The following is a 24,566-nucleotide window of genomic DNA, read 5'->3' on the forward strand; positions in this document are numbered from 1 at the left end:
AATTTGCCTGAAGAGGGGTGAAATGACTGTGTTCCCTATTTTAATATATTTTTTATTTCACTTTTTGACTGTAGTCATTTATTTTGTTTTTAAGTTGCATTCTTGCATTTATCCAATATGACAAAAATATTTTATTTTGTAATCATTTGGTAAAGGCAACCACATGTCTTTAAGATCAAAATAATATACCAAGACTTTATACTGGAAATATTTGAAAATTTCTTTTGCATATTTCATTGTTTTCATTATATGGGCAGGTATAAAAATATATTGTTACCTTAACTTTCTTTAAAAAGTTACACATTAAAAAGATTTTTTTATTCTTTATGTATTAATTTATAAGGTTAGGAATTGCAACCTCTAAGTTTCACATTATTTTAAAAAATAATATTTTTAAATTAGATGAAAGGATTTTAGGCTAAAGTGCAAAAAAAGAGGTTAAATACACAGCTCTGAGATCATCAGTGAATGGTACAGCCACAAATGAGCAAAATATTGAAGCATGAATAAGCACAAAGCATAGCTTTAGTTATACATTAATGTAATACTGATCATCTTTACATAAAAATATTTTGCAAATATTGCCACACACCAATTATTTTAAAACTACAATTTGCCTATTAACACTACATTAAGTAATGAACTGCTTCTCTCCTACATCTATCATCTATAGACAGAGCAGAATTGAGGGTGCTGGTCCTTGCAAAGGGCCACAGCCTATTTTAGCAAGGGAGATTTTCTTTTGATTTTTAAAAAAATATTGTATTTTATATTCTTGCTATTTTTTGGATTATCCAAACCATTCAGTTTCTCTGCAGTTTGGGTGTACATATTCTCATATTTCTGAAGAAATTTGATGATATTCATCCCTAAACAGAGAAACATAAATGAAGAAAGGACTTTAGGATATTGCTCACTTTACAAATGATTCAAGTGATTGCATAAAACATAATTAAGTTATCCGTGGTTGTACAGATGAACCAGGACTTGATTTTAGACAGATGACTCTGATCAACTCTCTTGGTGCTAAGAGACATTTTCTCATGAATAAGCAAAAGACTATTTTGTGACTGAAGTATGCATGCGAAGATTATGGACAAGAGACTAAAATGCCATTTTGTAATGGTATTTAAAACACGCTAAAAGTGCCAAACTTAGCAGAAAAGTATCTTTAATATAAAATCACTTTTATATTTTCAGGATATTTTTAGTTATTCAGTAATTGACAATTGTTATTATAATGGTTGTGTCACATTGAGTATGTTCCTAGGATAAGGTCAAATCCTGTGTTCTTCCCGAGTGGCGTCAGAGGAGGCAAAACCATCATTGAAAAGAGCTAAACACTCAAAGTAGGCATTTTTGGTCCTTGGTTCTGGTAAATGAAAGGTTATATAGCTACTGTTTGGAGAAAAAATAATTCTTTTTTTTTTTTTTTTTTTTTTTTTTTTTTTTTTTTTTGTCTTTTTTCTTTTTATCGGTACCGGGGATCAACTCAGAAAAACCAATTCTTAAAGAGAAAAGTTGTAATAGATTTAGATAGAGGAACTTACCCATTTAATAATTATTAAGCATTCACTATGTGTTATTTTATATTCTGAGGATCTAGTGGTCTTGTCTACATGGAAGGAAAGACAATTTTTTTTTTTTTTTGTCTCTTTTCGTTTTTACCGGTACCAGGATCGAACTCACAACTGTTTGCTTGCAAGGCAGGCATTTATGCCGCTGAGCTAAATCCCCAGCCCCAGGAAAGACAATTTTATAATATTAGAAGAAGTGATAATCAAAAATAAATTTAAAAACAACACAAGGAAGAAATTTTAAAAAGAAATTCAAAGGTGTTTCTTTTCATATGTTGAAATCCCAGCCTCTGTGTTTAGATATGAACTTATTTTAAAATACAGACTTAACAGATGAAATCATGCTAAAGTGAGGATATTACAATGATACCCATGGCAATATGACTGCTGTGTTTCCCATTCATGAAGGTAGGGAATGCATTTTAGCCATAGAAAGAAAGACAACATAAAGACAGAGCAACAACGGATGTGCAAGTCCTGATGTTCACCTTCCAGCTCCTTGAAATGTGAAGCAATAATTTCTGTTGTCAAGCCAACCACTCTTTACAGCAGTCTTAGCAAATTCATATAGGAAATTTCCCTGCAAAGGCAGCACTTGAGTGAAAATTTGCAAGCCGGGAGAACATCGATTATAGAATTACTCGATGGGGTAGGGCTTCAGCCAGCACACAGGGCCAACGTGGAGAACTCGGGTGCAGTGTGTGGTTGTTATGTCCACAGACGAGCAAGCAGGTCGATGGGGTAGAAGATAAGGCCTGAGAGATAGAAGGTGTTGAGTGAGATATGACTCTATAAAGCCTTGTAAGTCACTGTTATGATTTTAACTTTTATTCTGAGAGAGATATGCAGCAACAAGAGATTTGAGCAGAGAAGAGTGTGGCTTTTACTGAATGAGACAAATTTGTATTGTATTGAGAAGAAACTCTACAGCGAGTAGGACAAACAGGATCAGGAAGATTATTTATCAAAATATAGCAAAACTCAGGCAGGAGATGGTAGCAGCTTTCATCAGGTTATCAAGAGTGAGAAATGGCTGTGTTGCAGAAATACTTTGAAGGTGAAATGATCTTTTCTGGTCATTTGGATGTTGGGTATGAGAGAAAGATGGTAGCCAGACACAACTCCACTAATTTTGCTGGCCTGATAAATTAGAAGAATGATTTGTCATCAAGAGCACTAAGGAAGACTAAAGAGAAAACAGGCATTTGAGGCAAATTGATGGTTGAGTTCCATTTACAATGCCATACTAATAGTGCTACATAGCAAAACAGTCCAAAATGGTGACTACAAAGAAAAGTCTTATGTTCTCATTTATTTTACTGAATTGGCTTGGTGACACAGGGTGAGCTTGCTAGCTGATGGCATGAAGATGTATGTTAAGTTTAAGTTGTTCCAATGCCTTTTATAATCTTTAGATCAGTAAGGTAGCCAGAGAATATTTTCATTGATGTAGAAGCATGATGGGAGTTTGGAAAACAGGAACACTCAAATTTTTCATGAGCAAAGCTTACGACTAGCACAGTACCAATTCTTACCACATCCTATTAGCCAAGGGAAGTCACTTGAACAAGCCCAGATCAAGAGACTGGCCACTAGATAAAAGAACTTCAAAGTCAAATGGCCAAGGCAAGGATATATGGCAGTGTGGACTGCTTTGTTGGGTTGTATTAAAAATATTAAATGCTAAAGCCTGTAAAAAGAAGAAGACTAGAGTAATATTAAAGCAGTTCAAAATAATGGATTACACAAAATCTTCTTTTCCAGTTAAAGATGTTAAATAATATAATTTTCTGTAATGAAGGTAAATTTGTCACCAAATAAATAACAATACATCATGATATTGTTTGGGAATTTAGACAGGAAAGAGAGAAGTGAGCCAACACAAAAAGACTATTGAAAATCTTTAATCCTAAAGCTGTCTGGAAATTCTTTTTTTTTTCTTCTTCTTCTTTTTCTCCCATTCACACAACCTACCATACTCTCTTTTAAACTCACAGAGCTTATTGCTCTAAACATATTCTGAAAGGTAGAACTTTTTATATTACAGAGCTAGTAAGTAAAGAAGAAGTACATTTTAAGTAGACAGTTATGACTGATTCCAAGTATCACTTTAACGAAGTAGAGTTGAACAGGATTGCTCAGTAGATATTTAAAAAGAAAAATTTGTTGGTCAAAGGAAGCTATTATGAATAGCTGACAAATACCTGAAGAAATGGTGTTTTAAATCCACTGTAAAAATTTTCAACTTTTCAGTATCCTTGAATATATGTACTTATCTTTTGATGATCAACTTTTAGATTAAAAAAAGAGAATCATAAGAGATAGAAAATGAAAGTTGATGCTAAGAATAGAATTCACATTTCAAGTACTTGGAGTGAAACAGGACAGCAGTAAGAAAAATAAAGTTAACAAAAGATGCCAATTAGTTGACTTAGAATAGAAATCTCAGTACTTATGAAAATAAGAAATCATATACAGGAATCTGCTGATGTATTTTTTAATATTTCCTCACCATAAGACAGATTTGACTATAATCTCTGTTCCTTTTAAAGAGCTAGTTTACTTAGAGCAAGTCACTTACCAACTCAAGCCTTGGTAAACACACTACATAGATTGTAAAGTGACATAAAACATTAATTATTGGTCATATTATTTAAATACACATAAATGCACATTCATATATATTACATACACACATATACTTCTATATTTATGCATAAATATTATAAATGGGGAATATTTTCTTTTATCCAGGATCTATGTTTTGCGTATTAGTTGTACAGCCTTGAATACCTAGCAAATGCCAAAATACTTAGCATATTTGAGTTTGTTTCCTCATTTTCATCTTTATAGAGTTCTCTTGAGGATTACTCATATTATGCATACTTTCTTGTTACCTGTGGTTAATTTTTTTTGTCTTTTTCATTTTTATTGGTACCAGGGATCGCATTTACGACTGCCTGCTTGCAAGGCAGGCGCTTATGCCGCTGAGCTAAATCTCCAGCCCCTACCTGTGGTTAATTTAAAAACTGAAATTTTTAATATAATTTTTCTGAATCTAACTTAATATTCTTACCTTTAAATGGTATTATGCATTGTGAAGATTTTCAAAAATCTAAACTTTTCATTTTTATTTGAATTCTAAGCTACAAAAGAGAAAAATTACTAACATTTCTGCTACTGATCTCTATGCCACCAGCCTTATAGATCTAACTCAGGATGCAAGAGTTTGAATTTATTGTAAAAACTTGTGACTCACAAGACAAATAGTACTTACTAAGCTGTTATCAGAAAAGTATGTGGTGAGAATGATAGTTATACTTCATTCTCAATAGACTTCTGCATTTAAATTAATATGTCCTTGTAAGATCAGTGAAAAAGATTTTAAAGTACATCAGGATTTTGTGTGAATTCTGAAACAGATTATCCTTCACTCAATTTACCATCATTTGGGACACAAAACCACGGATGCCTCTACATCTCGTATTATGTATCTGTGATAGTTGACTGTGGTGTAAACTCAGGTAAGAAATTTTCAGCTCATTTGCTTAGCATAATTCAGGTGTGAACAATAGAATTAGAAAGAGAAGATTCACTCTGTCCGGGAGAAATCACAACCAATAGATTCATAGCCTTGATGGAAAAGGGAAACAAAGGAGTGTCCCTTCTGCTTGTTCAGAAGATTTCCAGTCTTCACCATCTTTGGGTTTCTGTCTCCAGGCTTCCAGCACAGACTATTTGGCTTCCTCCTACGGACTCTCATAGTACTCTGCATTGAGCTCTGAGCCTCTGACTTATGACTGATCTTTCAGCTCTCAGAATGCAGATGGCCCTTTTGGCACTCTTCCACACCTGACTCTGTAGGTGCCCATTATAAGCTTATTTTGTAAATTATATATTCTGTTCCTCTAGTGAATAGGATACAGTTGCCTTGAAAATTAATTGATATTGGCAAAATACAGACATTAGAGCAGTAGGCAATTGCCATGCTATGACTGTATATTTGAATACTTGATAGTACAGAGGTCTGCCTTTCTGCAAGGGGAACGCACTCCAGGTTTCCTGTTGTATGCCTGAAACTGCAGGTTGTACAGACTCTCTCTATACTGTTTTATTATACAACCTTATTTATGTTAAATTTTTATTTATAAATTAGCCTCAATGAGAGATTAACTGATGACAAATAATAACTGAAACAATTATATAAATATACTGTAATAAAATTATTTAAAGCATAATAGTATTTTTTATTTCTGGAAGTTTCCACTTAACATTTCAATTAATGACTTACTGCAGTCGACTTAATTTAAAACCTTGAAAAATGAAATTTCAGATGAAGTAAACTACTGTACATTTAAAACAAACACATAGAATTAGGGGTAATGGAAATATTTTCTTCTGATATTATTTAAACATATATATTTAAGCTTAATATCATTTTAATTGCATTTTTATGCAACATACTTAGCATCTTTACTGTTTTATAATTTAAAAACTATAAAATTAACCATTTGCTATATTCACAGATCTGTACAAACAGCATAATCTGTTTGGAACATGCTTATTAATTTAAAATAAATCCTATAATCATCAATATTCACTCTATAATTTTCCCTCCGTATGACTCCTTTATCTAGACACTATGCTGCTATAATTTTGTGCTTATAAATTTGCCTATTCCAAGCATGGAACTATACATTATATCAACTTTTGTGACTAGATTCTTTCGTTTGTTGTAAGGATTTTAAGGTCCATTTATGTACATATGTTTATGGATTAAAAACTGATGGTCAGCTTAACACCAGCTGAATTAAATCAGCATGGTGTTGAATGTAGATGGCCCACCCGAGGAAAGTAGCCAGCACAAATAGAGACATGGAAAAGAAGAGCGAGGCATTGTGGAGTCTCTTAAATGTTGCTGTTTCAAGCTGTTGATTCTCCTGGAGGAGCTCATCATGACTAGTTTCCCCAGTGTGAGTTTGACCATTGTCATTGGAGGAGGTTGGGACCTTGTTGGTGAGTGTGTCAGTGGTTCACTTTGAGGGAGCTCTGGTCCTTATAACTAGCATCACTCAGGAGAGAAGACATGTGCTGTTTAATCAGGAGAAACTTATTATGTTGGCTTTCCGGCATGTACTTGACTGTATCATTGGAGGAGTAGGGACCTCTGTGTCGCTGAGGATGATGTGGTGCTTTTCAGAACATCCCTGAAAAGCATGAGCATGACTTCTCGGCTCCAGCGTAGTATCATCAACCTACTGGCACAGCTCCTTCGTCCCACTGGCATAAACTTTGGAGCTTCCACCTCTGATCTTTGGGCCTGCCCAGCACAAATGCATAAAACAGACTCGCATGAGTCCTTCTCATGGGCTCTAGACCTCCAGCTGGACTCGTGGGAAGCACTGTCATGGGCTCTAGATCTTCATCTGGACTCATGCAAGGCATTGCTGTGGGGTCCATGCCCTTGGCTGAATTTTAGTGTTGTGGACAGATTGCCTGTACTATCTTGTGTTTAACTATAGGTAACTATCATATAATAGCATTATTAAATTCTGTCTCCTGATTGTAACTGTTCTCACAACCCCTGACTACAACATATGTCACTACTTTCTTTTCATTGTCAAATAATATTTTACTATATGGATATACCTCGTATTATTAATTTATCAATTAAATGCTTTTTGTGTTATTTCCAGTGTTTAATATTTTTGGTAATGCTACTGTGCACATTCTTCTACAAATATATGTGAACATATGATTTTGTTTATCTTAGGTTAAATCACAAGGCAAGGTGTATTATCATTTAAAGGTCCATAAATATAATATGCCATATTAACAAGAATAATAAAAAATCATACAATCAAATAGATCCTAAAATAGTATTTAATAAAAATCAGTACTCATCCATGATTTTAAGGTTACAATAACTCTTTTTTAATAACAAAATTTTGGTCCAACTATAAATCACAGAGAATTTCTTGACAGTTCACATTTTCTCATTCCCACCATCACTTCATCATGAAGTCTTGCTGTCTTAATCTTTGTGATACTACAACAAAATATCTAAGACTAAGTAATGAATAGACAATAGTATTATATTTTCACAGTTCTGTAGGCTGAAAACCTACTATCAACTTGCAAGCAGGTCCACTCTCTGCTTTCAAAATTGTACCTTGTGTGTTGTGTACTCCTATATGCTTCATGTCCAGAGGTCCTCCAGAAGACTTATGTGTTCATAGGAGGGGTTTTGTGAAGTGGCCAGATCATGGATGCACAGTAACTGGATTAGTTCAGTGGTTGGTTGAGCATAGTTTTGGGTGTGACTGAGTAGATTTGCTAGTGGATTTGCAGCCTGAGGGAATATATAAGTAGAAAGCGAAGTCAGACAGGCTGCTTCCTATCTGCTGTGCTGCAGACTGTTTTCTGTGATGCCCTTCTGCCAAGTCATCCTGCCTTGAAACCGGCTGACTACAGACAAAACCCTCTACAAATCATGAGCTAAAGTAAACGTTTCCTCCTCTGTGGGTGTCAGGTATTTTGCCTAGCAACAAGAAAGTAGCAAAGACAACTCTCACAGCAGAAGAGCAGAAAAGAGTCAATTCACTCTCTCCTGTCTTTTTATAACGGGTTTAGCTCCATCCATGAAGGCATTACCACATAATTTAATTACTTCTATAAGTTCCTATTTTAATCACAAAAGCCATTAAGTTTCAACATGTTATTTTGTGAGACATGATCAGATCGCACCATTTGTAATTTTATCTCCATAGTGCATGTCCGACATCTCTTTTCCATTGCTACTATCACCAAAATTCAGGCCCCATCACTACCTCCATCTACCATAACCACAATTTCTAGACTGATCATTTAGATTCAGTCTGTGCTTCTTTGATGAAACACAAGGATTGTCTTAGATTATAAACTGGGTCATGTCATTTTCTTTTCAATAATCCCTCAAAACTTTACTTTCCTGAAAAACACAAGGGCAAGTTTGATCTACTCCTTGTCTATTTATTCAGCTCACTTGCTGATACTGTACTTGTTCCTCTGTATCTTACCCAAAGCCACACCGACTTCTTTAGAAACACAGATCTCTAATCAGGTTAAAAGTTCCACAAATGGACATCCTCCTACCTGTAAAGAGTAGAATACATAATAGGACTCCCTGCTTCTGGGGGTCTTGGTAGCAGACATTGCATTTTGATTTACCATGATATAATTTTGTGGAATGTGAAATGTATTAGACCAATAAAGTTTATTACAATAAGCTTTGTAACTTTCATTTTAAATTATAAAAACAGTATGTAGTGATTAAAAATTGCATATTTATTGAATTACTTATCTAATAAATCTGTAAAAGCAGTAAAGAGAAAAATCTGCAGGCCAATCTTCAAAAAATATTAACAGTGTTGAGCATTATATTGCTATGTAAAGTATTTAAAATACTTTTTACATTATTATGTCAATTTCGTTGAACCTGTTTTATGCCATCATGTGGTTTTATGTTACATGGTTCCATGTCAATATTTCTGACAAAAGTTACAGTTTTTCTACTGTACATAATGTTCTGATGAACATCATTTTTAGAAGCCATTTTCCTGAATTTGCATAACTTTCTTAGACCATATTTCCTGAATATAGAATTAGGAGTTAAAAATAAGCACAATTTTTAAAGAATTATTGCTTAACATGAATTTTTTAACTGAAGAATAATGATTGTGTTTATTTTATTAAACCAGCTGATAGTGCCCATTCTTTTGAGCTCTTTTTCAAAGGATAGAGTTTCTTAATTAAAAAAAAATGTACCAGGTTGTTTTAAAAACCATGTTCCAATTTAAAGCAAAAATACTAATTATATTTTAATCACTATCTGTAAAAGCTTGCTATTGAGTTGCATTTGTTTTTGTGTATGTATGTTTTTTACTCTTTTCTCTATTATAAGAAAATAGTATTTAGCTGATACATTTTCAGACTACTTGATATTATTAGCAGTTACACAGCCCACATAGGAAAACAAACAAGGGAATGGTGTATGAAAAGTACTTGAAATGACCTTAAAAACATTCATTAGGTAGTTTATGGAAATTAACAATGTCTTAAGTTTTTGTCCTTTGCTACCCCTTGCAAAATATTATACTACATTAGCCATAGTTTAAATCAAAAAGGTCCTAAGGCAGGATTTCTGCTCTGCATTGGGGAGAGGTTGCTGATAAAATTGTTAATTAGCAGCTTATCAAGATATCCATGTCACTATGTATTGTAAAATACCCTTGAGCCAAATGTAAATTATTCACAAATTAAGAGGGGAAGAGCAGAAGCTAGATCAGCAAGTTGAAGGTCAAAACTACCTGATAGAGTAAATGCTAATCAACCCGTAATTACTAGAGATGAATATAAATATAAATAAGCATTTCTGAACAAAAATATTATAATTTAATCTTAATTATTTAATAAAACTTTCGTATTAAATTTATATAACAATTAAAGGTTGGTTACAATTTCTCTTTAAGAAATTTAAAATTTACCTAATGAAAACTTTGTAATATTTAAAGCAAAAAAGATCTGAGTTAATTGTGAACAATATCACAGGGAGAAATAAAGAAAAACAAAAACTCATTATTTTAAATCTGTAATTTCTAGGAAATATTTTTAAATTCTTTTCTTTATATCATTTTAAGTGTAGTGTATACACATTCACACAGTATGTCTCTAACTACAGAGATCTAGATTAGATATGTAGATAAATATATATCAAGCACATATAGTGCTATGAATGACATGAGAAGAAATCCCATGGAATTTATTTTCCTTAAATAAAAAGCAGAACAAAGACATTGTTCTGATTCAGAAAGTCTAATGTACATTATTTGGCAAACAACTGAATATGTCCAGAACAATATACATTTTCTGTCACTCTTGGTTGTTTTTTTCCAGTTTTCATTCAAAATTAATTTTATCCCTAAAATAAATTACAATAATATTTGTACGTACAAGTTGAACCCTAGATTTTGGTTCTGTTGTGAAAATCTCATTATTAAATATGTCAGATTATTTCAAGAAAATAAATATCTCTTGGGCTCTATATTATTTACGACCCTCTAGAGACTGCTGAGTTTATCACAATGAAGACAATCAGGCCCTGTCTTCAATATCAGTGCAATAACAAATAAACTGATAGGATTGGGAGAGATGTTTGTTCAAACATTACAGTACCACTACCAAAACTGTCAACTCAGCTCTGTGACAGCAGCTGATCAGTTCCACTGTGGGTACAGAAAGAGGTGCAAATGGATCCAAACCCAAAACTAACAAAATAATGTTTTATTGGTTGACAGAGAATAAAATCAATCTAATTAAGAGCAAAGAAAATTACATTTATTTGGAGGCTAATTAGGGTTATGATCCCAGAAAACAAACATCCAAGCAATTCTGAAACGTGCTTTGAGCTTTTACAGAATGTAAGCTGTGTCTGTAGACAAATGGGAGAGGCAAATGGGGTAGCGAATTACATCACTTATTATTCAGCAGTTATGATTGAAGTTGGAAAAAGTTAAGCTATCTTATAAAACAGAATTTAGGTCTCATCTCAGATCCTGGGTAGTTCAGGTAAGAAGTTCATTGCAAAAACAGCAGCAGAGGTTCAACACACAGTGTTTCAAGGAACTGCAGTTAGACCCAGTCCAGTGGTTTGGTTATGGACATCTCTGAGATCTGATTAAATGACAGCTTCCTTGCTCCATTTTAAATCCTTTAAACCAATGTCATTCTATTTTTATTTTTGTACATATATATGAATGCATTTGTGTTTGTGTTTGTGTGTGTGTGCAGTTTTGTTTTGTTTTAATTCACGGTCCCAAAACCAGTAAGAGGGTGGGTGAGCCAATTCTTAGATCACACAAACCTGTGCAGTTTTTTGTTTGTCTTTCATTTTGTCTCATTTATATCATTGAAGAGCATAGTTTCTCTGAGGTCAAGCATTGACTGTAGTGCCCCTGTATTTCTATGACATGACTCAGTAGTTTTTATAAGTTACATTTTTACAGAGTAAGGAAATAGCATAGACTCCCTGAGGAGCTTTCTTATTCATTTTTGTAACATGTGAAACAGTGTGATTCTTTGCACTACTTTGTATAGTGATAACTATTTCTTCTGTATTGCTCATCAGCTGTGGGCTGCTAGGGAGACAGAGGAGAGAGACAGACAGAGAGAGGGAGGAAGAGAGAACTTGTAAATGTATGAAACAGTAATTTTCATGGAAATGTGAAGCAAAATATTCATAACAGGGAAAATAAAATCCATGGAAACAATGTGACACTTTTGCACCTACCATACACTTGATGCTCAAAGATTGCAATAACTTCCTAACAGAACTGTATTTTTCAGTGAACAAATCTGTGCTCCTGAGTACTTTTTACAGTTCCAGGGAACATTCATGATGTTAAAACAATTTGCTTTTTCCTCTTTAATTTGTGTTCAATAGAGCTTACTCAGTCAATGAGAACTATGCTCAGTATAATAGCTACACTGCAGAAGACTCTGTGGCCACTTTTGAGAGAAAAAGGCTCTATGGAGAAAAAGCAGACGAGGAAGAAACCATGGCTCTGAGGGTACTGCAGAGTGAGGAAGTCTGGTAACCAAGAAACACAGACGGAGGTGGGCGTTGAGAGGAGCCAGCTTTTCCAGAGTCACTTGAATCATCAGGAGGCTCAGAGAGGGAAAACAAACTGCTTCAAGCTCTTAAAGCATGCAGAATTCTTCGTTCTCAACAGCACTGATTCATGCATGCACAATTGCTTTAAGCAGATCACCTCCAACTGAGTTCCTCATGGGCAAGTCGACAAAGTTTTTGTTCAGTTGTACATCTTTAGAAAGTCACTGCCAAGCTGGGGACTGCTTCCTGCCATGGTACAGGCCAGTCCAGAACCCCAGCCCAAATTCCTCTTATGTATGAACGACTGGGGAGGCTTGGCACCCACTCCCTTTGTCACGACAGAGCAAATGTTACTGAGGTGAAAAGTGGCAGTTTTCATATTCTATGAAAATGTAACATTGGTTCTTGTTTTAAAGTGTATAAACTCTATTTTTCTTCAAATTTCATGCATATTGAAATAATTATTTTAAAAATCTTACTTTTCTTGTTATTGGCGATGAAAAAAAATATGCTGTGATTCACCCTCTGTCCTGCAAGTGAGCCGCTTGCTATTTGCTTCATTAAATATGGTTTTATAAACTATTCTGTGGCTTTTGGCAAGAAATACTTGCTAATTATTTTGCAAATACCTGATATTTCAGTTGTTTCTCTTCTTTGTTGTTGAACCCACAAGCAGCTCCATGACAAGATGTCATCAACACTTTTGATGGTGATGGGACTTCAGAGTATTAAATGAGATCATGAAAAATCACTTTTAAAATGCCTGAGTAGTGTGTAAAGGTACGATCTTGATTTGTTAGTAAGAAGAAGCACAGTGAGCAAATATTTGCACTTTTTGTCTATCGAAAGAAATGCGAAGCCATGTATTGAAAACGAAGAGAAACACCTAATCCCTACACCTTAAATGGAAAGAATTAGTAAACTCATTTAAATTTTCTTGCAAGACCAAGAATATATCACACATTCTCCTACTTCAAGGGCTTTCTGTGTGCAGTTTCCCCTGCTTTGACACCGCAAACCTCAGCCTCTTGATTTGACGTACATTCTCTCACTCCCAACTCAGGGGCCTCTTGGGAAGGAGCTCATGAGCTTCCTGTGGAACCTGGGGCGCCAGTCATGTTTCATGTCTCTGCCACAGACAGGACACAGAAACTTTTAACAGACTAAATGAATATAAATGAAGCAATTGCCCGAGACAAAAGTGAACATGAAAATTGAATCCTGGCCTCCTTCCTCAAATTCCCCTGCCACCTTCAAATTCACAAAGTTTATGGAGACTGGTTGTCTCCGGTGTTTGAGCTGGGAGCAGGGAGGCTCAGGTGATATTGTAGGCGGCTCACTTAGATAGATGTTAAGACGCAGTCAGACTGGGCTGGGCCCACGAGGGACTCACGAATGAGAACACATCAAAACCATGGCTGGAGGCACATCTGAAGAAAGAGTCACAATGGCCAGACTTACACACTTCCCTAAGGGATAAATAATGACTTTAGATTATATTGCAATTAGCAACACCAAGACCAGTGACGGTAAAAATTTTAGAGACTAAATGTCAAAATTCCAACCAAAAATTTATCATAGAAAGCTAACATTGCACTTAAATCTGAATGTTGTTTTAGTTTACACAGAACAATTCATACATTACCACCTAAAAGAATGCCACAATAACAGTGCTCTCATTAAAACACACAGCTTTTTATTGAAAGGTAAAAATTTGTATTAGGTGAGCTTTTGCACAATTAATGTGATCTTTGTAGTTGCATACATGCTGATAATTTGTCAAACCTTGGCTGGGGTGTCTTGGCTCACATGCTGACAGACAGGGCTCTGGGTGCCCACTGTGGGTCACATACCGTAGGTTCAACACCATTGACCTGGACCATCAAGCTCAGATAGGCATCAGACACCCCAGTGAGTGACCAAAACTTCTGGACCCAGCCTTCCCCCTAGTGTTCCCTTTCAGAAGTCATACATAAATCACAGTTAATGATGGTAGCCATATAACCTTACTACATATGCCATTTTCCTATTAGCTCACTATTAGCTAAGTAGATATACTTCTAATCCTATAGGGTAATTACTGTGTGACTTGCATTGTACCCACGTTGTAACTTTGCTGTATAAATTACTGTGGACAAAGGGCTATGTTTGCACCCCTCTCAGAACCTCTGTGTCTTTCAATAAGCCTTTCCTACTCTTCACCTCTTGTGTCCTTTGGAATTCATTCTTCACTTTCAGGGGACACAAACTCAGCACATCTGACATCTAGAAGGCTGGGAGTTGTTTTTCTCCTATATCAATATCTGGAATAAACTAGAAGACCTGAAGCTCACTGACTAGAGGTTACTTTGAAGAAAAGTGGGAGGCAGGAAAGAAAAAAGGATGATCACTTTCATTTATGATACATTTCAGTACATACACAACTCCTGAATGTTATTTAGGTGATTCATTGGCCTGTCCTATCTATCTACCTTTCTGGGTCATAGATTCCTGATGTTTTATGATTGTAAGGTCTGCTGGACTCCTAACACAAGCAATCACCTCCTTTACAGATGAAAGACAAATTTATAGACAAAGACACAAGTGATACATCCAGCCCAAATGGCTGGATATATCGCCTTATAGGCTAGGTAATCTTCCTGGAAAGTTCAAATGTTTAAAAACTCATCTCAGTGTGCGAACAGTTCAGCATCAACACTATTGCATTCAGTTTGTCCCATCACTCACAAAAAACTGTGGCGTATTTAATCTACCAAAGTGTTTGTATTGTTATGATCCTATTTGCTTTTTGTTTTGGAAGAGGTCAAGCTGATGTCAGTGAATGAACACATTTGATAATTTGCTTCTCTCCCTGTTATTCCTAAAAGTTTTTTGTGGTTTTGCCAAGCAATTTATTAGTCCATTGAAGCCTTTTTAAAAATAATATTAAGGTGGGCTGGGGAAAAAGATCAATAGCAACACCTTCCTGGCACGCACAAGGTCCTGAGTTTAATTCTTAGTACTAAATAACAACAACAATAATAATGATTGTAGATCACTTAAGCCATAATATCTATCATGAAAATTTATAGAGAAAGCAGGGTGTCCTAATGACATGTGTGTAAATTTATTCTAATAATTCATAAATATGTATTTTATAAAATTCCTTGAATTATCCATTAGTAGCTTCTGGTAGAAAATCCCTTCCTTTGCTTGAGGGTAGTTAGGGTTGCTCAAAGAAGAAAACTGTGATGGAACTTCCTCACAGTACACAATGCTTTCTGGAATTTGTGAAAGTTGTTGGTTGGCAGAATGAATGGAAATTGCCAGGTTTTATAAAACTCAAGATGGTTGTCAGGATTTACAAAATTCAAAACTAAAAGAAAAGAAAAGTTGCTAAATCTTTTACGGTTAATGAGGGTTATAACCAATTGTCCAGCCTGTGGAATTCATTCAAGTTCTACAACAAAGAGAGATTTTATAATCAGAGTGAAAATAACTTATGGTATATATAACAGAATTAAACCAGAGTTCTAGGAAGCATCTTTCATAATGAGGTAAGAGATCAGGGCTAAGGAAAACTGGACAACTAACTGGGTGGAATGTGTTAGAGGTTACAAAACCCAGAAGACATGTATATAACATAGGACCCACAATTATTCCGTGACTCCTGAGCACTATACATGGAACAAATCAGAAAACCATAGATATTTTCAATCCTTATTTACATCTGAGAGAACATTCATGAGTCAGTCTTTCAATGAAACAGTTTAAGTCTAATGCAACACCAAGTGAGCTTTTGGTAAAACAGATGTCCCACGACATGTTTGCATGAAGGGGAATGTAACCCAGGAATTTTGGGTTCAAAACGCCCTTCCTCCTAACCCCAGAGATCCTGTGTGCCTGTTCCGTAGTCCTCTCTCACCTTGTACGTCCCACCTTCAATAAATGGACACTTTCACCACCTTTTCTGTGTGTTTTGTCCAGTTCTTCATGACAGACACCAAAGAACCTGGAAAGGAGTCCCATGGGACCCACCATTTGATAACACTAACAAAAGGTAAATAATCCTCACAATATTATTTTGTGTAGGTTCTCTGAAATCACAAAAGCTGAGTTTCAATGCCAGCCCCACTCCCCAATAACTGCGTGACCATAAACATTAACTTTTTAATGGTTCTGTTTCTACATCTATAAAGTAAGAATAATTATGGTGCTTCATATATAAGTATGTGGCACATTATCATTACCTGCAATTGTTTTGAGATTTAAGTAATAAGTCTAATGTCTTCAGAACAGTGTATACTTATCAAGATCTCCATAATTTTAAGAGATACTATCCTTTCGATGTTTCAGATTTGCAAACCAGCAAATTAAAGATCTAAGAGCCTATGTAAATGGTACAAATCATAATGCTGGAAAGTGTCAGGAAAGAAAGTAAAATTCAGATCTACTTAATTACAAAGCATGTTTTCTTTTCCACATCACCATATTAGAGCACTGTATATGGATTAAAATAAAAGAAGAAACTCAATCAAGTCATTGTTACAAATGGGTAAGAGAGAAGGGCAAAAGAGGGCAGATGATTGCAGAACGGTATACTTAAGACTGCTTTAAGGTCATCTGAACTGATGAATTGACTTAGGATGTGAGTGTGGGCATGCGTTAAGAAAGTGAAATTAGAGTGGTAACATTTGGGAAACTGTTCGGACTGTTTAGAATTTAATCCTATCTCTGAGCATGTGATATAGGATTATAAACAAATCTCTCAATGTTCTGTGTCCTAATATTCTAACTACAATTCTAATTTGTAAATTAAGGACAAACTTTGGCTTTAGCTCCTTTCACGTTTAAATTGTGGTCTCACAATATGTCTATCTATCTATCTATCTATCTATCTATCTATCTATCTATCTAACTCTTTTTTTGCCTGACCATGATCTCTCTCTTGTCCTTGCTACCTTATACCTGTCTTCACACTATTGAAAGACTTTAAAAGAGAAGTCAGTAGTAATCATACTCTCCAAAATGTCTTCAAGTAGCATACATACAGAACTTTCAATAAAGGCAGAAACAATTACTACTCTTTTGAAGATACAAATGAAATATTCCTGAAATTCAAACATTACTCTTAGGTGAAGATTAGGAAACATGTTGGAATTTGAATACAAACCAGAATTTTAATATTCATAAATGGAAGAGAATAGAAATATTGTACACAAGTTGGAAAACATATAAACTAAACAGCTTTTCCATAGTGTGGGAGATGTAAGAAGAGAAGCAGAAGATGGGATTCAGTTTCTCAGTAGGAATTCTGTAGTCAGGCTAAGTATTTAACAGCAACCTGTGGGCAATAGGTAACCCTTGAAAGTTTTAAACAGGGAATGGAAGACTAGAACTATATTTTTAGTAGATAAATGGGACAGAAGATTGTTTGGCAGGAGAAAAGCAAAAGGAAAGTCAATCAATTGAAATTGAATTAATTCCTACCTAATTTACTTAATAGGCAAATTAGTGTCTGCTCAGTAAACACAACTTGGCCCCTTGTTCAGACATGATGTACTTATTGAAAGAATAAACAAAAGCTTAAAGATGTGAGAAAATGATATGTTGATCCATAATTAATTCCAGTACACTTAAACTGATATGGATTAGAATAATTCATATAATCACATTATGGAAGATAAATTGAGGCTCAACAATGATTTTGCCTACATGATCAAAAATACAATCAAATGCATTAAAATGTCCATGTTATTTGCAGAATATTTTATTTTTGCTCATTTCCATATATGCAGTCAGGCTTCCAACATATTTTACACCCAAATTTGTGATTTGAAATATGGTAGTCTAGTCAAACAATACTATTCAGTCACAGAATATTCACATAAAATGAGTCAAAGAAAATATTTCTTCTACAATTTCTTTTAAAATCTATAAGTGAATCTTTCTGCAAAATTTCTCAACTGCTTCAGATCCAGTTTTAGTGTATATATATAGAGGAACTAAATTAAAGAAAAATACTACATGAGGTATGTTATTTGAACATCATTAGCACAGGTCCTCACTGATGAAAATGAGTGTTTCATAAAAGAAAATATTTAACAGGTATTATTTTCAGATATTACACAATAAAACCTGTTTTGTTCTGTATATTCTAGCAGTCTTAGGAAATTATAATTCGCAAGCTTACATTACAGCTTACAAAATTACCAGGTCTGTGTAATTGATTGTTATTACACTTTTTTCTCTATTATTTTTGGTAATATATATACATATATTATTATAGTAAGTTCCTGATTCACGAACATTTGAGTTATAAGCATTCACAGATAAGAATCCATCTCAAATTATGAGCATTCACAGATGCAAACAAATCATAGAAGTAGCTGATGACCCTGAAGCTCCAGCAACATCAGATGTGGGCCAGGTACCATTTTTCTCCCCATCTACTAGTGCTGATGACCCTCCAGGTCCACCATCTGCCGCCTGCCCGCCTTCCTTCAGGTAGTAACTCTTCTCGTCAGTTCACTCCATGCCATCCCATATGTGCCGGTTGTTGTATGGTACCACAGTTTTAAGGTACTGTAAGCATAAAATTAGTACTTTTGTGTGGGTTGAGTTTTTTATGCCTATATTGGTGTGTGAGACTCACTTTGTCAGACTTACAAACAAATCTGACTTACAAATGCCCCCTCTGAAAGAAACTCATTTGTAAGTTAGGGACTTATTCTATTTTATATTTGTCTAATATGATATATATATTTATTTTATAAAAAGGGAGAAATGTGCACCACAAGATTTTGCCTCAAGTTTTCAGCATTTGCAGTCCATCACTTAAAACCTGCTTTTTTGCAAATGTCTTCTCCTTTTATATTTTCATTTATTTGGGCCCTAATGCTATTCTTTCATTGGGATCTATGACTGGTCATCTGATCTCCTGTTTTCTATCCCTTTCCCACTTATGATATTTTCTCTATAGTATTTATCATCTTCATATATATAGATGAAAATTTTATGTAAAATATGTATCTTATTTTCATATGTTGTTATACTTTTAACTGCCTAAGTAAAATGTCTGCTCTGTAAAATTGGTTAATCCTTATAATATAGATCAGTGCCCACCACATAGTGATACTTGAACAGTACTTTAGTGGATAATTGAAAAAAATGAATGAAAAATTTTCTGTAAAATTATAAAACTAGGCACAATTACATACACCTGTAATCCCAGCACTCTGGGAGTTTCAAGCAATAAGATGATAATTTCAAGACCAACCTGGGCAGCTTAGTGACTTAGTAATACCATATCTCAAAATTAAGAACAAAATAAATTAAAAAGGATAGAGCTCAGTGCAAAGACAGTGGGTTCAATCAGTGTGAAAGAAGAAAAACATTGTTATAAAATCATGATGGCACACAGGTAGGAAAGTGAACATATTTAAAAGTACTTGTAAAACTACAGTGTGAAAATAAGGCCTTTAGCCCTCACCACTGAAACATGAAGAAGGACAAATTCACAAGATACATAGTATTTGATTTAGGCAACTCAAAACTGTTGACCACAGAACAAACATAAAATGATTTTGTCATGTGATTACAGAATAAAAATACAAATGTCCTCATGTACAAATAATAACTCCTGAATCTATATATTTTCTATACATATGGATATATATTTCTATGTTAGAATGCTATGCACAGACACAGGATATATATTTTTATGTTAGAATCCTATAAAGTGTATTCTTGGGTTTTATTCAAAAACAACAACATAAACACCAGAGTACTCAATCCAGTAGTTTTGGAATCTGCCAAATCAACTTCATCTAAGTCACATACAATTAAAGTACAAAGAACAGCTACAAATGGACTACATCAAGAGTTTTTCTACCTAAAGCTGTACTAGGAGGGAATTACATCAACCTGTTCTTAAGGTCTTGAGAGGCTTGTAAGTTCATGTTGATTAAATTACACAGCTGAAAAAAACATTTTAAAATCATGATCTCTATATGAGTTTCCATGAGAAAATGCAGAGGCAAAAAAAGCCAGTCTTGGCATAGAACAATGTCACATGTCTGCTGGTTTAGTGGACATGGAAATATTATACTCATTGTGGCTATTTAGAAGAAATATTCTAGTTTGCTGTTATATATTTTACCATAATAACTCTTACTTATTTGGCAGGATAGATATATCAAGTATAATTTTAAGATCAATATTAAGGGGAGATATTTTCACTCACAGAACAAACCAACTGTGTCCACATCTGTGATACTCGTACAAAGGTTTGAATGTGTATGCTTTTTCCAATTCTCTTGTGGTAGGCTAAAAAACGTCCCAGAATTCACAATTTGTCTAATATCATAGGGTTCTTGAAGGTTTTGTGTCTCTAGCTACATTATAGCCCTGCTCATAGGTTTTCCATGAACTTTAGTTGTTCTGAAACCTGATCTTCAGGAAGTTAGTGATATCACCTGGATCACATTCAGAGTTAATTACGTAGAGTGACCTGGCTGGAGATCCACTGAACTTCTAAAGACTTTTCTATCCAGGCAATAATATGGACAAATAAACCTGGAGCATAAATCTCTAGCCAGTTTTACAAACACACACACACACACACACACACACACACACACACACACACACACACCCCTAGCCTACATTCAGTTGAAAATTCATAACTGTGAGTGGTCAGGTTCAGTTCTAAGCTACCTTTGGAAAACACTGATGTCTAATTAATCCAATATTGGAAGAGAGTTCAACTCACTCCACTTTTTAATTTGTGGCAATAAGGGATAGGATTGTGTTGACCTGAGCATGTTTCCATTAGTTTGTATAAACTTTAAAGTTTTATGAACAGTCATTAAAGAAAAAAATTCTTAAAATGGCCCAATACACTTAGTGCTTTTTAAAAAGATGATATGGAATTTTAAGCAATAAATTCAATTCCACTGGGTTTTCCTGTTGCTAGAGTGAGCCTTATGCCCCTTGTAGGCTGCTGGGATATGGCTGATGTGGGAGTCAGGTGGAGAGCTTTCCTCACCCTCACCCTTTGACAAGGAAAGAATTTGTATTAGTCGCCCTCACTAGTGTGTCCTTGGCTACTGTTCCTGAATCCATATCTAGATTCTTTTTTTTTTTTTTTTTGTCTTTTTCCTTTTTAACATTACCGGGGATCGAACTCACGACCACCTGCTTGCAAGGCAGGTACTTATGCCGCTGAGCTAAATCCCCAGCCCCCATATCTAGATTCTTACTGAGCCAATGTATATAAGACAAAAGAATTTCAAGTGACTATAATTCAAATTATCTTTGACAAATATCAGCTGTAGAATTCCACTGGAGGGTGGGAAAATTTGTTGGTGTTCCTTTTTCTAGATCTGTTTACTACAGCACCAAAATCATATTACAAAACCATGAAGTTCAGGTGCTGAGTCCTTCCCTGGGTATCTTGAGTTTCCGTGTAGATTCTCTCTCTTTTCTTCCTCATATCACTTTCTGTCTCTTCAGTTAGTCCTTCCATCCCGATAGCCTAATCGTTCTTTATATGTGAGATAGATGATTGTACTTCTCAGAGTTAATGAAATCATAACTCTATCCTTATATTTTTGTTGCATATACTGCCACCAGTTTTAAATATAATTGTATTCTTGTTCTGTCAAATCTCAATTTAGAATTCATCAAATTTACTCTTATTCTACTAATCACTTCTTTTAGAACAATCCAAAGATTTACCTTATCCAAAAAAGCATTATTCTCTGACCTTCATCAAATTATTTCAGGTTCCACTAGTTTATCCACTCTAGTTAAACATTTACTTATATTTTCTAACAGTTTGTATAAAATATTACATTTCCTCCAACAAAAAATTAATCGAGGAGAGAGATTTTGCTGTCTCATTTAGTAATTTACATTTAGAATCAGAATGTAAAATATGCAATTCAGTTTAGAGAGATCATCCTGTTCAATGGCTTCATTGTAATAAGGAGTAAATGTAATCATTTTACAATCTCCCATTAATGCATAACACACTATAAATGGTAAATATATAATAGGTGTCTGTTGAATAAGTGGAGTTCAACTGCTCTTCTAACTGTTCTGATTATTTTTGCGTGGTTGGTAGCATTTGTTAAGTGTCCACTCAATATCAAACAGTGGTAGATGCTAAAATAATGGAATGGAAGTGAAACAATCAGAGTCTTAGGTGGATAATATTAAAACTGGCAACCTATGAAAGCCATGAACATGATGGGGCAGGTGGGAGAGCAGGGCAAGCTGTACACACTAGGAATGAGACAGTTACTCAATAGGAAGTTTCTCATAATAAGGAGGACACAATTGAGAGAATATTTCAGTCCTCCACTAGTTAGTAAAGAACAATTAACTGAAAACATAAGATTTTAGAGGCTGAATGACAATTCTGAAACTGCCAGGAAGATGGAGTAGCTGCTCACCCTACAGCAGTAACTGGCTAAGAGTAGAATCAGTTTTCCTGAGAGAAAGTGTTCTGACTTGTGCCTATGTTCCTAGTTTGTCTTATTCTTTCCTATAACATGTATCATCCAGGATAGTTTTTGTCATTTTTGAATCTTAAACATGTATGCATGATTGTTGGGAAAAAAAGACTGTACTTAAGAATATTTGTCTCATCTTTAGAAACATTTGATTTAAATATTTAAATTGAAAATAGTAAATTAGTCTCTTTTAACAGGTAAAGTGCTTTAAGCCATGCACAGGAGATAAAATGACTGAAAGAGATAAACATTAAAGTATGAAAAAGGAGAAAGAAAGACAGATTTGATGCAAGAGGGCAATGAGTAGATATATATAACATATTTAGGTGGCAAGTAAATACAAGTGACTAAGAAATGAGACAAGCCAAATATTTAAGATGTAAAGTAAATGCTTACCACTGTGAAAAGGCATTTTAAACATTGAAGTGTAGTAAACATTAATGAAAAATGTAAATGTTATATGGCATTTAAAAATATGCATCTCATTTCCAATATCTCATCTGCACTTCTGAAAAATAAGTTATTAGTGTCTATTTCCTTTTAAAAAATATCCAAAGATGTCTCCATCTCTATTTCCACATCCTTCCGTCTATTCATCTTTTATCCTTCCACCTATTCATCTGTTATGTACAGTTATAAATCCATTCATTTTATGGGCATATAGAGCTTAATAAAAATATTCCACATTCAGCCTTGAAACTCTTTTTGGTTTTACAAGTTGATATCTGGGCATAGTTTCGCATAACCAAATACATTTTACTTCATATTTTTAGTTGCTGAATGTCATATGAGTATATAGTTCTGAAATTTCTGCTTACTTAATGATAGACATTCAGGCTACATAAAGACTTGTCACAGTTCTCTCCCTTGTACATTCGTCTCTGTGTTAATTTCAAATAACTTTAGAAGAGATAGAGTGTATTCAAGGTGGATATGGCCATAAAGAGATTCAGGGAATTTTAAAGACTCCTAATGGGAAAAATTGAAGAGGCATTTAAAAAAAGTACATAGAGAAGAAACATGGCTTTAAGAAGATGGAATATTTAATGTAATCAGAGTCAAACCACATTGCATAGTACTAGACACATACGAAAATCTTTCCCATATTTAAATTACTTTTAGTTAAAGTTAGGAAAGTTAGTGAAATTTTCCATATTTTAAAATCAATTTAACACTGATTATATAATTCAAGTAATCATTCTAGATATTGCTAGTTGTTATGCTTATCTTGAATGAGATAGGTTTATATGACTGGTAGCATTTTTTGTCTCAGCAAGAATATTTTTCTTTACCAGAGTCAATAGTGAGTTTGCCCAGGAACTGAGCACTGTACTAAATCATTCTTTACTTAATTGTTTGTCAAAACTTTCCAAACTGCCAATGATTCTTTTTCTGAAGTCTTATAATTCTTGCAGACTGTAGGTCAGAACAATAATTCCAGCTTGGTAAAGCTAATTTACAATACCTTTAAAATCCATTTAGAGTACGTACCAAATCTGTAAACCAGGATAAAATTAATGATGTTTTTCACAAAAAAGGTGTGAAGACAAGTACTAAGTTTTTGTAATATTGACCAAAAAGTTTTATATTAGAAATGTTTAACATTTTAGTTACATAAACAATGGTGAGGGTTAAAATGGGAAGAGAGATAATGTTTATTTTCCTTTTTATATTTTTAAATACGTATTCAGTCTTTAGTATTATGAATAAGGCACCCTTCGGGTAGGTACCTGGGACCCAGGAAAATGTATCTTTGTGGCTTGGGGGTGTGTAACTGGCCTTTTTGCTCTGCCCAGAGGAGCAGAGGAAAGGAACTGAGAAGGTGTGAAAGTGGTCATT

Source organism: Cavia porcellus, unplaced genomic scaffold (assembly GCF_034190915.1).
Source record: "Cavia porcellus strain 051 isolate PalLab524CR breed Dunkin Hartley unplaced genomic scaffold, mCavPor4.1 scaffold_24, whole genome shotgun sequence".
NCBI lineage: Eukaryota > Metazoa > Chordata > Mammalia > Rodentia > Caviidae > Cavia > Cavia porcellus.